This window comes from Lissotriton vulgaris, chromosome 9, assembly GCF_964263255.1.
Source record: "Lissotriton vulgaris chromosome 9, aLisVul1.2, whole genome shotgun sequence".
Lineage (NCBI taxonomy): Eukaryota > Metazoa > Chordata > Amphibia > Caudata > Salamandridae > Lissotriton > Lissotriton vulgaris.
Window position 1 is genome coordinate 486,531,401 of NC_141697.1, and position 13,418 is coordinate 486,544,818.

General features: G+C 50.6%; 1 long non-coding RNA gene across 1 annotated transcript in view; it reads right to left on the reverse strand.

The window, feature by feature from the left end:
* LOC147690308 (uncharacterized) overlaps positions 1-13,418 on the reverse strand; it is a 90,165-nt gene that overhangs the window by 52,391 nt on the left and 24,356 nt on the right. The window contains exon 2 of the long non-coding RNA XR_015299951.1: positions 527-628. This is a non-coding gene — a long non-coding RNA (uncharacterized LOC147690308). The remainder of the gene's footprint in view (positions 1-526; positions 629-13,418) is intronic.

Below are 13,418 nucleotides of genomic sequence, written 5' to 3' on the forward strand. Positions count from 1 at the left end.
GATGTTATGTGATGTCACTTCCTGTGATGTCATAGTGGGTCAAAGGGCATGTGATGTCACTTCCGATACCCCTATCATTTTGGTCAGTCCACGTCCATGACCATTACCCATTTTCACACAAGTGCTTAAGTGCTGCAAAAAATTAGCTTAACCTGCAGGTTCACAGATTTGAATATTATTGTGGCCGACTCAGCCTTTCATCCTTCCGAAGTCAATACAATTACGTCAATTGAATTTACAAAACGTGTTTTAAGTGACTCGTTCACTTCAAACGTTCTACAAAAAAGGTGGCATGCAACTATATCTTGCCAATAACACAAAAACACTCAAGAAGCTCATAAACGGGTTTTAAAAGTAGACTAAACAGACAAAACACAGCTGTTTGTCACTTCAAACCTGAATTACGTTTCTTCAAGTAACATTTTATCATCCGGGGTTCTATTACATTTCTGGTACAGCCAATAACACCGATAAGCTGATAATTACGCACAAAACGTAGGATAGTTAAGTATATCTTGTTATTTACCTGACGAGACTGAATCAGTCTTCAAAGAAGCCAGCTAGTTGTGTTTCAGTAATTTCCTCTTGTTGCCTTCCTTGCGCAGTTTGCATTTCTTTAAATGATTATCTGCCAGAAAAAAAACACAGAACGTTATGACTGTGAACAAGTGGCACAACATTTCATTCATATATTAACTGCAGTGAAGTGCTCAAAGGAAGGAGTAAAGGACCGACGCACTTACCTCACTGTTGGAAGAAGTAGATTCATCACTGCACGTCACAGAAAGGGAAGTAATTAGAAAAGGAAACGGCGCAGAGGTCAATAAAAAACGAACGCGCTCAGTTTTCATGTTAATCAATAGTCTTCTGTGCTTACAGCGCAGAGTATAGTAAATCAACCGGCTACAAAACAGGCGAGCTGAAAGATTATTTTAAGTGTGCTTCGAGAGTTTGTGGAGACGTGAGCCCAAAGTTAGGCTGCGTCAGTGTTTTCAGCGAAGTTGTATTTATTACCTGTCCAATCAAATACTGTTTTGTTATGTTTCCTTTCACTGTCATTCCAGATATTTCAGATCAATACAGATGAATAATGTTTTTACATATAAATACACACACATAATCCGAAAAAACACAGTTAAAGTAGTTCTGATTCCAAAATTAAATCTAAAAACCACTTACATTTGCCAGTTATAGTTTAATGAACTACCCATAGCTTGTGCCATCATCATGCAATGTGTAAATTGATAACTACATTATGTTCCTAAATTGTGCTCATCCGGTCAAGATGACATTTACCAACCACTCTGCCTTTGTCCTCATGGTAGGTGGTAATATTGAACCATATTACACAGTTAGCTGTTATATAGTCTCCCTAAATATATATATATATATGAATATTTCTAAGGGTTTTGGAGGTTGATCATAACAGGTTTCTTTGAAAGTGCAGGCGCCCTGGGTTCGCTTTGCCCGATATCTCATAAACAAACTACAGTAGCTGAAGATCCGCCAATCACGTGCCGCATGCCAGCTTAAAAGTTAGTGATGTTTGTTTTTTAGACAGACAGACAGACAGACGGACGGACGGACGGACGTGTGTATGGGTGGATTGATTGGATGGATGGATGTGTCCCCTCTGCATCTTTACATAAAGCATAGCCCAGCACCATGCCCTACTCTTCCTTGAGACTCCAAGGAGTTGGACACAGGCTTGCTCTGCCTATGCGCACTATTTCCAATCCTCGATCTGGGAGGGGGGGGGGGGGGTCTACTCCCCTTCACTCCGCCTATTCATCAAAGTTATGGATTCTTTAGTTAAGTAAGGAATTATTATACAGTTAAAACTGCAATTGAGGTGGCGTTATGGTTATGAAATATATTTTTGTTTTCATATCACTGAAATTGGCCCATTACAGTGTGCTTGGCAACTGTAACCCATGTTCCAGTACCTTTCTCATGACCTCAAACATAATGTCACAGATAACAACATAATAAATAGAAAGCCTGATTCACAAAGGTAAACTGAGACGAAAGTCTATCTTTGGGAGAGAGGGGTGGGGGGAGAGTGAGCAGACCCAAAAACCATTGAACCATGTGAAAAAGGCCGCTTTATTGGAACAGGTGCACATTTACAAATACACAAACTCGGCAACCGCCTCACAATCTAAACCACAACCCAAATTTTTGTTCGTTTTTATTTCAAACCCCAAACCCCGCCCCCACCCCACACCCTCCATCACACCCGCCCCCACCCGTACATACCCAACACAAAAACCATACAAACCCCAATAACATTATAACATTATAACATCACCTAACAAATACCAAATATCACATCTCCGACTATAAACCAACTGATCATATCCACCGACCCATATTCTCCGAACCCCACCTCAATCAGTCTAAAAAATCCCCTAACAAGATCCGATTACAACTAACGGGTCCAAAACTGGCCCAAAACTGACAATCACATAGCAAAACCGCCATCCAGAAAGCGTGGGGTGAAAGACTGATACGGAGAGAGCCCCACCTTTCTGCCCCCCACACAGACCTAAAACAGGGGGGGGGAGGGGTGGGGGAAACCAGAAAAGCAAAAGATGAGACCAAAGCCTACAACACATACGACCACCTATTCACCAATAAACTGGTGCACAGTCAGACAACGAGATAAAACCTCCCGCAGCTCCAGCAGATATAAGTCCATACCCATCCGGGACAAATGGACACCGTCCCCCCTAAAAAATTCCACCGCATCATATTTGATGTCACTATGTACGATGCGACCAAAACCCAAATCCCTGCAGAAACGGGAAACCTCCAGATTCACCTTCCTCCGAGATTTATCCACCGCCTTCGGCTTCACCGCATTCCTCCAAACCCTCCTTGGTACCATTTCAGTCCACATGACATGACAACCTGACCACTGGCTATGCAATAGAGCCAAATCCTTTTTAATCGCTCGAAGCAGGACAACCCCCTTGACGGAACCCAAGTCATTTTCACCCAAATGAAGAACCAGAACATCCGGGCAAACCCCCCCTACCAACCAAGAATTTAAAGCAGGGATCAGTTCCTTCCATAACATACCCCCCTTACCCTTCCAAACAACATTAAACAAACGATCATTGAAACCCAATGATGAACCAAAATAACTTTGACGAGCTTGCATTTGAGCTCTCTTAACGAAGGAATGGCCCACGATCCAAACTGTAATGAAAGCAGCCCGAGGACCAGCCACAGAACCTGAAAAAGAAAACAGAATCAGACAGGCAAAACAGATGAAGACGCCAGCGCACCATCAGCCTCATTACGAACATAGCGCCGAAAGCAATCAGAAGTCCAGCGCCCCAGTCCCATGATGTCCTCCCTCGACCAGCCCCTGTGGAAAGCCTCCGTGGCCGCCCCAATCCGGAAGGAGTGAGTACCGTATGCTGATCCATCTAAACCAATATGTCGCAGCGCTTTTCGCAGAACCATGCGCAGTTGATAATTCGACACACATGAACCATTTGAATGTCGAAAAACTTGAAGGTCCAATGCCCCACCCGACATTTTCTTCCAACAAAGAGCCCAACGTAAAGGGCACGTGTCCGGAGGGGACACCGCCTCCAACCAGACACCCTTACCCATACTCCTTTGATCCGTTTTGGAGTGGGAGAGCCAAATGTGGACCCCCCTTTCCGATATTTGAACATCCCCCCACAGAAGGCCAGGAGAGGACTTGTTGCCAAGCAATTCAGACACACGAAAGGCTCCAAAAAACATCCACACCATCAACGTGGAGAACAAACACGCTTCCACTCGATCAAAACACACAGCCGGGAGAACAAGTCAAGTCAAGTCAAGTCATAGAATTTATATAGCGCACTACATACCCAGAGGGTTTCAAGGCGCTTAGGAAGGGGAGTCAAGTCAAGTCATAGAATTTGTATAGCGCACTACATACCCAGAGGGTTTCAAGGCGCTTAGGAAGGGGAGGAGGATTATTTGTCGAATATCCACGTTTTAAGCTGCTTTCTAAACGCTAGGTGATTCTGGGTGAGGCGAAGGTAAGCGGGCAGTGAGTTCCATGTTTTGGCAGCCAGGTATGAGAAGGATCTGCCTCCCATGGTGGTCTTGTTGATGCGAGGTACAGTGGCGAAGGCTTGGCTGGAAGAGCGAAGTTGGCGGGAGGGGGTGTAGAAGGACAGTCGAGAGTTGAGGCAGTCTGGTCCGATGTCGTAGAGTGATTTGTGTGCGTGGGTAAGCAGTCGGAAAGTAATTCTCTTGTTGACGGGTAGCCAGTGGAGGTCTTTAAGGTGACCAGAGATGTGTTCGTTGCGTGGGATGTCTAGTATGAGCCTGGCTGAGGCGTTTTGGATTCGTTGTAGTTTCTTCTGGAGTTTAGCGGTGGTACCTGCGTAGAGGGTGTTTCCGTAGTCCAGTCGGCTCGTGACTAGAGCGTGGGTGACTGTTTTCCTTGTTTCGGTGGGGATCCAGCGAAATGTTTTTCTGAGCATGCGAAGAATGTTAAAGCAGGAAGAGGATACGGCGCTGACTTGTCTGTTCATTGAGAGTGAAGAATCCAGGATGACGCCAAGGTTCCGTGCGTGGTCTGTCGGGATGGGTGCATTTCCGAGGGCTTCCGGCCACCAGGAGTCGTCCCATGCAGAGGAGGAATTACCTAAGATGAGGACTTCTGTTTTGTCTGAGTTAAGTTTCAGACGGCTTTGTTTCATCCATTCGGCGACTTCTTTCATTCCTTCGTGTAGGTTAGTTTTGGCGGTGCTGGGGTCCTTGGTGAGAGATAGGATTAGTTGAGTGTCATCCGCGTAAGAGATGATGTTGAGGTTGTGTTGGCGGGCGATGGCCGCGAGGGGGCTCATGTATACGTTGAAGAGGGTGGGACTGAGTGAGGATCCTTGTGGTACGCCGCAGATGATTTCAGAGGGCTCAGACTTGAATGGTGGGAGGCGGACTCTCTGGGTTCTTCCGGTGAGGAACGAGGTGATCCATTCCAGAGCCTTTCCTTGGATTCCGATGTCCTTGAGGCGCTGTAGAAGGGTGCTGTGGCAGACTGTGTCGAAGGCTGCTGAGAGGTCCAGGAGGATGAGGGCGACTGTGTCTCCATTGTCCAGTAGAGTTCGAATGTCGTCTGTTGCTGCGATGAGGGCGGTCTCAGTGCTGTGTTTGGCTCGGAAGCCAGATTGTGAGGGGTCGAGTGATTTGTTGGCTTCGAGGAAGGCGGCGAGCTGGTTGTTGACAGCTTTCTCGATGACTTTGGCCGGGAATGGAAGAAGCGAGATGGGGCGGTAGTTTTTGAGTTCGGTGGGGTCTGCTGTTGGTTTTTTCAGAAGGGCGGTGAGTTCAGCGTGTTTCCAGTCTTCTGGGAAGGTGGCGGAGTTGAAGGAGCAGTTGATGACGTCTCGGAGGTGCGGGGCTATGACGGAGTCTGCTTTGTTGAAGATGTGGTGAGGGCATGGGTCTGTGGGGGATCCAGAGTGGATGGACTTCATCAGGCGGATGGTGTCCTCAGTGGAGATTGGGTTCCAGGCGTTAAGGGTGTTAACGGGGGGAGGATGGTCAGCTGGTGGTAGGGTGGGTTGGCTTCCGGGTTGGTTGTCAAAGCTGTTGTGGATGTCAGCAATCTTGTTGTGGAAAAAAGAGGCTAGAGAATCGCAGAGGGTTTGAGAGGGGGTGATGTCGTTGGAGTTGGCCGAGGGGTTGGAAAATTCCTTGACGATGTTGAAGAGTTCCTTGCTGTTGTGGGCGTTGTTGTCAAGTCGATCCTTGAATGCTGTTTTCTTGGCTTTTCGGATCAGTTGGTGGTGAGTGCGGGTGGCGCTTTTGAAGGCGTCCTTGGTGCTGGTGGTTGGGTCTTTTTTCCAGGCCTTTTCAAGGGAGCGGCACAGTTTCTTGGACTTTTTGAGGTCATCGTTGAACCATGAAGCCTTCTTGTTGCCAAGTTTGTGTTGACGTTTTTTCAGTGGTGCTAAGGTGTCGGCGGTGTTGGATAGCCAAAGGGTGAGGTTGGAGGCGGCTTCGTTGGCGTTAGAGGAGAGGGCTGGGGAGGTTCGAAGGAGCGATGTGGAGATCTGATCCGTGGTGATTTTGTTCCAGTTTCTTTGTAGAGTTGGTTGGAGGTGGTTGATGGGTTTCGGCTTGTTGTAGGTGAAGTGAACGCAGCTGTGGTCAGTCCAGAGGAGATCTGTGGTGTGGCTGAAGGAGACGTGGTTGCTGGAGGTGAAGATTGGGTCGAGAGTGTGGCCTGCGATGTGGGTGGGGGTAGTGACCAGTTGTTTAAGTCCGAGGTTGGCTAGGTTGTCCAAGAGGGTGGCAGTGTTGCGGTCGATGATCTTTTCAAGGTGGAAGTTGAGGTCTCCCAGAAGGATGTAGTCTTTGGAGGGGAGCGCGTGTGGGGTGACGAAGTCCGTGATGTCTTCACTGAATTTTGCGCGGGGTCCTGGTGGTCTGTAGAGGAGGGTGCCTCTGAGTGTGGTCTTGGGGTCGATGTGGATCTGGAAGTGAAGGTGTTCGGAGTTGACGAGGTTGGCGTCCGAGCTGGTTGAGATGCGGATTGATTTCTTATGGACGATAGCGATTCCTCCTCCTGTATGGTCGGTGCGGTCCTTGCGTGTGATCTTATAGTCTTCTGGGATGGCAATGGCGATGTCAGGGGCGGAGGAAGCGTTCATCCATGTTTCTGTTAGGAAGGCGACGTCTGGAGAGATGGTGTCTAGTAGATTCCAGAGGTCGATGGCGTGTCTGTGGACCGATCGGGTGTTGAGGAGGATGCATTCTAGGTGGTTGGGGTCGGGAGTCTGTGGAGTGGTCGTAGCGGGGATGGTGTCGGTGCCGCTAAATTTGCAGGAGAGGCAGGAGAACGGTCCATGGGTGCGTCCAGGAGCGGCTTGGAAGCAGTTGGGGGCGCGGCCGGGGTTAAGGGCTAGGAGGGTGGCGGCATCGTAAGAAACGCGGGGGGGCTGGGCAGCGCGAGGGGCAGGGGGTCTGGCGCTGGGCGCGGTCCAGGCGCGGACGGGCGTAGACAGGCTTACCTTTGGCGCACCTTCGGCGTGTCCGTAGCTCGTGGAGGCATTGGCCATAAATGGAGAGTGGAGGGGGGCGGAGCGTGGGAGGGTCAGCCGGGAGGCGGGAGCGAGGTGGGGGAAGGGCCAGGGGATGCACCCAAAATGGCAGCAACAACAACAAGCAAAACGGAGGCGCTTTTGAAAGAACCAAGTAGTTCTGATAAGTACAGCCAGGAAGTGCGCGCTAGCGATGTGAATTACTAGCAATGCAGGCACAATGGTTAAAGCATAGACAGAGCAGTCAAGCGCTAATAAATAGGAGATGGTCTGCACAAAAGCGCTACAAGGGTAAATGCAGAGGTAGAGTCAGGCGCTACAGTCACAAGTTAACAGACAGCGCTACGATGAGAAATCTGCTGAGTTAGGCTCTACGATACCAGGTCTTCGCAGGAGGAGGCAGGGGAGCGGCCGTTCGTGTCCAGGACAGGACGGTCACAGCTTAGGAGGGTGTGAGGACGTCCTATGGTTTCCGTGGGTGGGAGGGTCAGCCGGGAGGCGGGAGCGAGGTGGGGGAAGGGCCAGGGGATGCACCCAAAATGGCAGCAACAACAACAAGCGAAACGGAGGCGCTTTTGAAAGAACCAAGTAGTTCTGATAAGTACAGCCAGGAAGTGCGCGCTAGCGATGTGAATTACTAGCAATGCAGGCACAATGGTTAAAGCATAGACAGAGCAGTCAAGCGCTAATAAATAGGAGATGGTCTGCACAAAAGCGCTACAAGGGTAAATGCAGAGGTAGAGTCAGGCGCTACAGTCACAAGTTAACAGACAGCGCTACGATGAGAAATCTGCTGAGTTAGGCTCTACGATACCAGGTCTTCGCAGGAGGAGGCAGGGGAGCGGCCGTTCGTGTCCAGGACCTGAAACAGCTTCTGCCACGACAAAGGGGATCGCAAAGTGCGAACCACACCACTCTCACTAGACCACCCTTCCAACATTCTCCTACCCAACTCCCCAGCCGACGGAGAGTAACCCCACAAAAGCTTACCCATGAAAGAAACACCCGCCAGTTTGCCGGAAATAGTAACTCTAGACAACTTCTTATTCATCAGACACAAAATGAACTGAACCACATCCTCAGACCGTTGCCAATCCAGCTCCCGCCAACACGCACCCGACTCCAAAAATTCTGTCCAGGCTAACTCATACGCTGTCCTTGTGGAAGGAGCCAGGGAACCTAAAACCAGGTGAATGACCCGGTGTTGCCTACCGTCCACAGGTGGTCTGGCATGGGAGTCGGCTCCTCGTCTGCCTCCAAAGCAAGCCCACGGAATCTCTCCCACTGTGAACGAGACAAAGCATCCGCAATGTCATTGTCCACGCCAGGAACGTGCAGGGCCCGAAAACAGATATCATGTTTCAGACAACCCAACACAAATACTCGAAGGAGCTTCAAAATCTGGGGATCTCTGGCCGACTGTTTATTAATTACCTGGACCACAGCCATATTATCGATCCGGAAAAGAACCCTTTTGTGGGCCAAATCCGCACCCCACAGAGTGACAGCAACAACCACAGGGAAAAGTTCCAGAAAGGCAATACTTCTACCACCCTTCCTCCATTGCACAGGCCACTGTTGGGCACACCACCGTCCTTGCCAGTACAGACCAAAACCCTCACTGCCAGCAGCATCAGAGAAGATCTGGACATCCCAACGCCAATCCACCTCCCAACACAAAGGCACACCATTGAAGGAATGTAAGAAGAAGACCCACATGCGTAAGTCTTCTTTCACCCCCGCGGACAGTCTCACCCTATGATGTGGAAGTGAATGACCAGACAAAGCTCTGCCTAACCTCCTACAGAAAGTCCTACCCGCCCGAACCACTCTGCAGGCAAAATTGAGGTGTCCCAGCAGCACTTGTATCTCTTTCACAAACACTTTCTCTTTGCCCAACATGGTTCCAACCAGTTCAAGCATTGTTTGTTTCTTGTCCAATGGAAGACGAGCCTGCATCAAATGAGAGTCAAGCTCGATCCCCAAAAAAGACATGGTCGCGCAAGGACCCATGGACTTCTCCGGGGCCAATGGTACACCTAAATAACTCATCAATGATTGAAACGATGTGAGAGCAGCTTGGCAAATCAACGAATTGGCAGTACCCACAAAAAAGAAATCGTCCAAGTAATGAGTGACGAGGACATGGCCACTCTGTGTAGTAAACCACCATTGTAGAAACGTGCTGAAAGTTTCAAACAACGCACAAGACATGGAACAACCCATCGGCAACGCCTTGTCCACGTACCATTTTCCAAGAAAATGGATGCCCAGAAGACACCAGTCTTCAGGATGGACTGGAAGGAGCCGAAATGCAGATTTGATGTCGCATTTTGCCATGAGAGCATCAGGGCCCGCCGTGACAACCAGTTGCATAGCTACATCCACCGAAGAATAAGATACCGATGCAGCTTCGTTGTCAATGAAATCATTTACCGACCCACCTTCAGGCCATGATAGATGTTGAATGAGCCGGAACTGACCAGGCTCATTTTTTGGGACCACACCAATAGGGGATACAATTAGGTTCACCAGAGGCCAATCATCAAACGGGCCCGCCATTCTTCCCTCACTCACTTCCTTGTCCAATTTTGACTGTACAATGGCAGGGTGTTCACTTGCCGACCTCAAATACTTGGACCAACGTCTCAAACGTGGACCCTCATACCCCAAACTAAAACCAACCTGGAAACCCAACAACAAGACTGACCACAGCTCGGCAGGCTCGTAATCCCGTAAAGCAGCGGCCAATCGAGTAACATTAACCGGTGTACGAGCCTTTGGGCCCAGCACCGGATGAAGACTTCCCTCCCCTGGGAGCTGAAGGTTGCTGGGGTGGCACGAAAGTTCCTGAACTCTGTTGGGAACCCTGGGGGCCTGATGTCCTAGGACCCCAGCAACGGGACAACGGATGGCTCTTCCTACCACACTGTGAGCATTCGTGACGGAATTTACAGAACTGTCTAGTACAAGTCCCGCTGTTAAAATCCCAACACGTGCCGGTAGGCGACTGGGTGGTAGAGTTGGCCCCCACCGCTCCCCGGGTGGGACGGGACTGAAAGGGACGATAGACTATAGGGAGACCACTGGCTGTAAAAATTGTTTTACCAGAGGCAGACGACCCCATCGTGTGCTGCCAAAGGTCAGAGTCCAACTCACCCCATTTCGCCTCGGGATCCCAAGCCATACGCGCCCTAAATTCTTCATCATATTGAGCCCAAGCATAATCATTCCTAGTCAGCTGAGCCTTACGTATGACATCCATGTACTTAAATAAGGACGCGCAGCGCTCAGGGAACTTTTCGCAGTAGACGCTGGCATAAATTAAAAAGGCCGCCGTCCAATTCTCTATGGTCAAAGGTACCTTAGGGCGTTTTGCCAATTCAAACTCCTCCTCCTTGGAACCCTCTTTAGCACGGACCTCCCTGTGGAGCAATTTCAACAGTTCCACATACTCACCATTCCATATCCTTTCCTTTGTACTAAGCATCAAATGAGCCCCCAAAGGCTTCGTAACACCCATATACGGCAACTTTTTGATTTTTAGTTCCTTACTGTGAAGTACATTTTTAGTGCCCAAACCAACAGTGGACGTGCCGCTATCCACTTTTTCACCTGTATGAAGATCATCCCCGTTTGTACCCACACCTTGATCTCTTACAACACGTCCTTTGTGTAATTTACCATCCTTTTCAGTAGATATTAAATCTACACCAACACCAATAGACACCATATGTGGCCGCACGGCCTGAACCACATTCTCACCTGGGCGTAAAAGAGGCGGTTGACTGGCTTCCGTCCTCCACTCTGTCTGTGCACCGTCGTCCGCCCTCCGAGGAGCCCTCACCGAGGGGCCGAGCACTCGTGGCCTTGACGATTCCGCACGACTCCGAACCACCTGATCCTGCAACATACTATGAGAAACATTAACATGCCCCCCCCCAGACACAATCTCACGAACTTCTCCCTCTTCAGGGCTATCTTCGTCATAATCTAAAATGAGCGATTCCTCTAACTGAGGAGGGGCAGTGACAACCACCGAAGTCTGCCTTGACTCCACCGTGTTCGAACGACCATGGGCCTTACCAGCCCTTACTCTTGACCTAGGCGGGGAGGACGACTGAACTCGTCTACACATCCCCCCAGCAAAACCACTGACAACCTGTTGATGTCCTGAAAAAGATAAACCAGCATTATAACCACCACGTGGCACGAGAGAGGTCGTACGTAACCCACTCCCATGTACAACGTTGGATTCCACCGCTGAGGCCGGGAAGGTCGCGCTGGACCCGGATGCACCGCCCATGTTGAAATCCCTCGTTGGGGCCATCGAGGTCGTAGTAAACCTGCGTGTGATGGCCGCGGCGGGATCCCTCGATGGTATGGGACGTGCCGCGCCAGGCTCCACCCGCACTTCTCCTCGGCGTACCTGGGCTGCCTGCCGCCCTGCCAAGTCTGCTGCCGTAGGTCGAGCTTCCTCCTGCAAAGAAAAAGGCCGGACTGGTGTGCCGGGTCCCTTACTAAAACCAACCCTATGTGCAGAAGACAAACCGCCAACAGTAAATCCACCACCCCTGCCAGACACCACCAAACTCCCAGAACCAACAGCACTTTTCCTCTTTAGCGCATCGCAAAGCCGAGGAGACGGAGGACAAACCTCCTCATCCGAACTAACATCCAACATTGCCTGAATAATCCGCGAAGCAGGACCCTGAGCAGCCAAATCCTGAACCCCCCTACCATCAAAAGAACCCCGAGAGACAGGCCCCGAAACCACTCTCATACCAGGACACTGAAAATCCCCTGCCAACCTAAAAAAGGAACCTTCACCAACCTCATGTTGCCGAACAAAACCCTCTCCACTCCCGACCCCCCCGAGGGGAAGGCCTCCTACCACGTCCAACGGGCGGCAACTCCCCACTGAAACGTCCGCACCACACAAATCCACTCCAGGTAAAGGAACGTCAGTCCGCCCAGTACCCTCCCCCAAACCCATCTGGGCCCATTCCCCCTCCCCCAAAGAACTGCAACCTACGGACACAGCTTCCCCTCCGGCAGACCCCGAAGGAGAAAACAGTAACGGACTAACCAGATCCCTCCCCACAGACCGTACAAGCACACCAGGGCCCTCAGGCCTGACCACTCCCTGACCTGCTACCAAGGGCCGAGCGATGGACACACCTACCGAACCACCATCAACCGTTACTGGGACCTGAACCACATGGTGGCGAATAACGCTCAAAGGAGCGACCACCTCCCGTACGTCCTGACCCGAAACACCCCGTAACGGCTGCTGCGTCACAGGAACCACATCCAAAATGGCCTCCGCCCGTACCATCTCGGTGACGTCAGCCCCCACACCCGCGGAGGCCGAAGCCGAACGCCGCGTGCAACCACGTTGCCTGGAAGCACGACGGCCCCGCAAAACGGGAGCAGAGGCCGCTCTTTCCCGCAAACCAACATTAGAAGTCTCCCCCACCACAGAAGGAAAACCACCTTCCCCAACAACTTCCACTAACGCGGCATCCAATGAAACAGACGGATCCGAAGAACCAGAATCACTCCCACGGCGGGCCCTAGAACCCGCCCGCCGAGACCTGGAACGACCCCGTTCACTTACCCCGTCCTGCCTCCGGCGTTTCGGAGAGTAACATGCTGCCACCACAGCCGACACCCTCGCAGAGGCCTCCCGCTGGGGGCGCGGGGTCTCGGTCTGACCCCGGTCGCCAATGACCAGGTCCAAACGCCCCGCCTCGCTAAGCAGGCGAATAGCCTCCAACACTCGGTAATCTTCACCAGCCATGATATCGAAGCGGAATAGCTACAAGGAATAATGAACAAACTACCAAAATACTGACAAAAATTCTAAGCTCAACCGGCCACCAGGCCACCAAGCCTAAAATGGTGCCCGGAGCGAGGAGCCCCGCCCATTTATAGGGGACCGCACAATACAACTAAAAAACAGCCCAAAAACGCCCAAATGGAATCTGCTAGAAGAAATACCCCCACCCAGATCTCCCAAACCGCCCGGGGGAGGAGACCTCCCAGGGGTCGGCTGCCCTCCCCCAAGCCCCCCTTATGACTTTTGGTATTCACAAAGGGCATTTAATACTCATAAATGCCCTTTGTGAATCCCAAAAGTTGAACTTAACGACTTCTGTATTCACAAAGAGCATTTACGAGTAGTAAATGCATTTGTGAACACCGAAAGTCGTAAAGTTAGACTTTCGTCTCATTTTACCTTTGTGAATCGTACCCACCATCTCTAACATCACTAATAACATAATGTATCACCTCACAATTTATAAAAATCAATTATGTCACTATTGATGGGTCAGTCAGTGTAATAGGACTAAC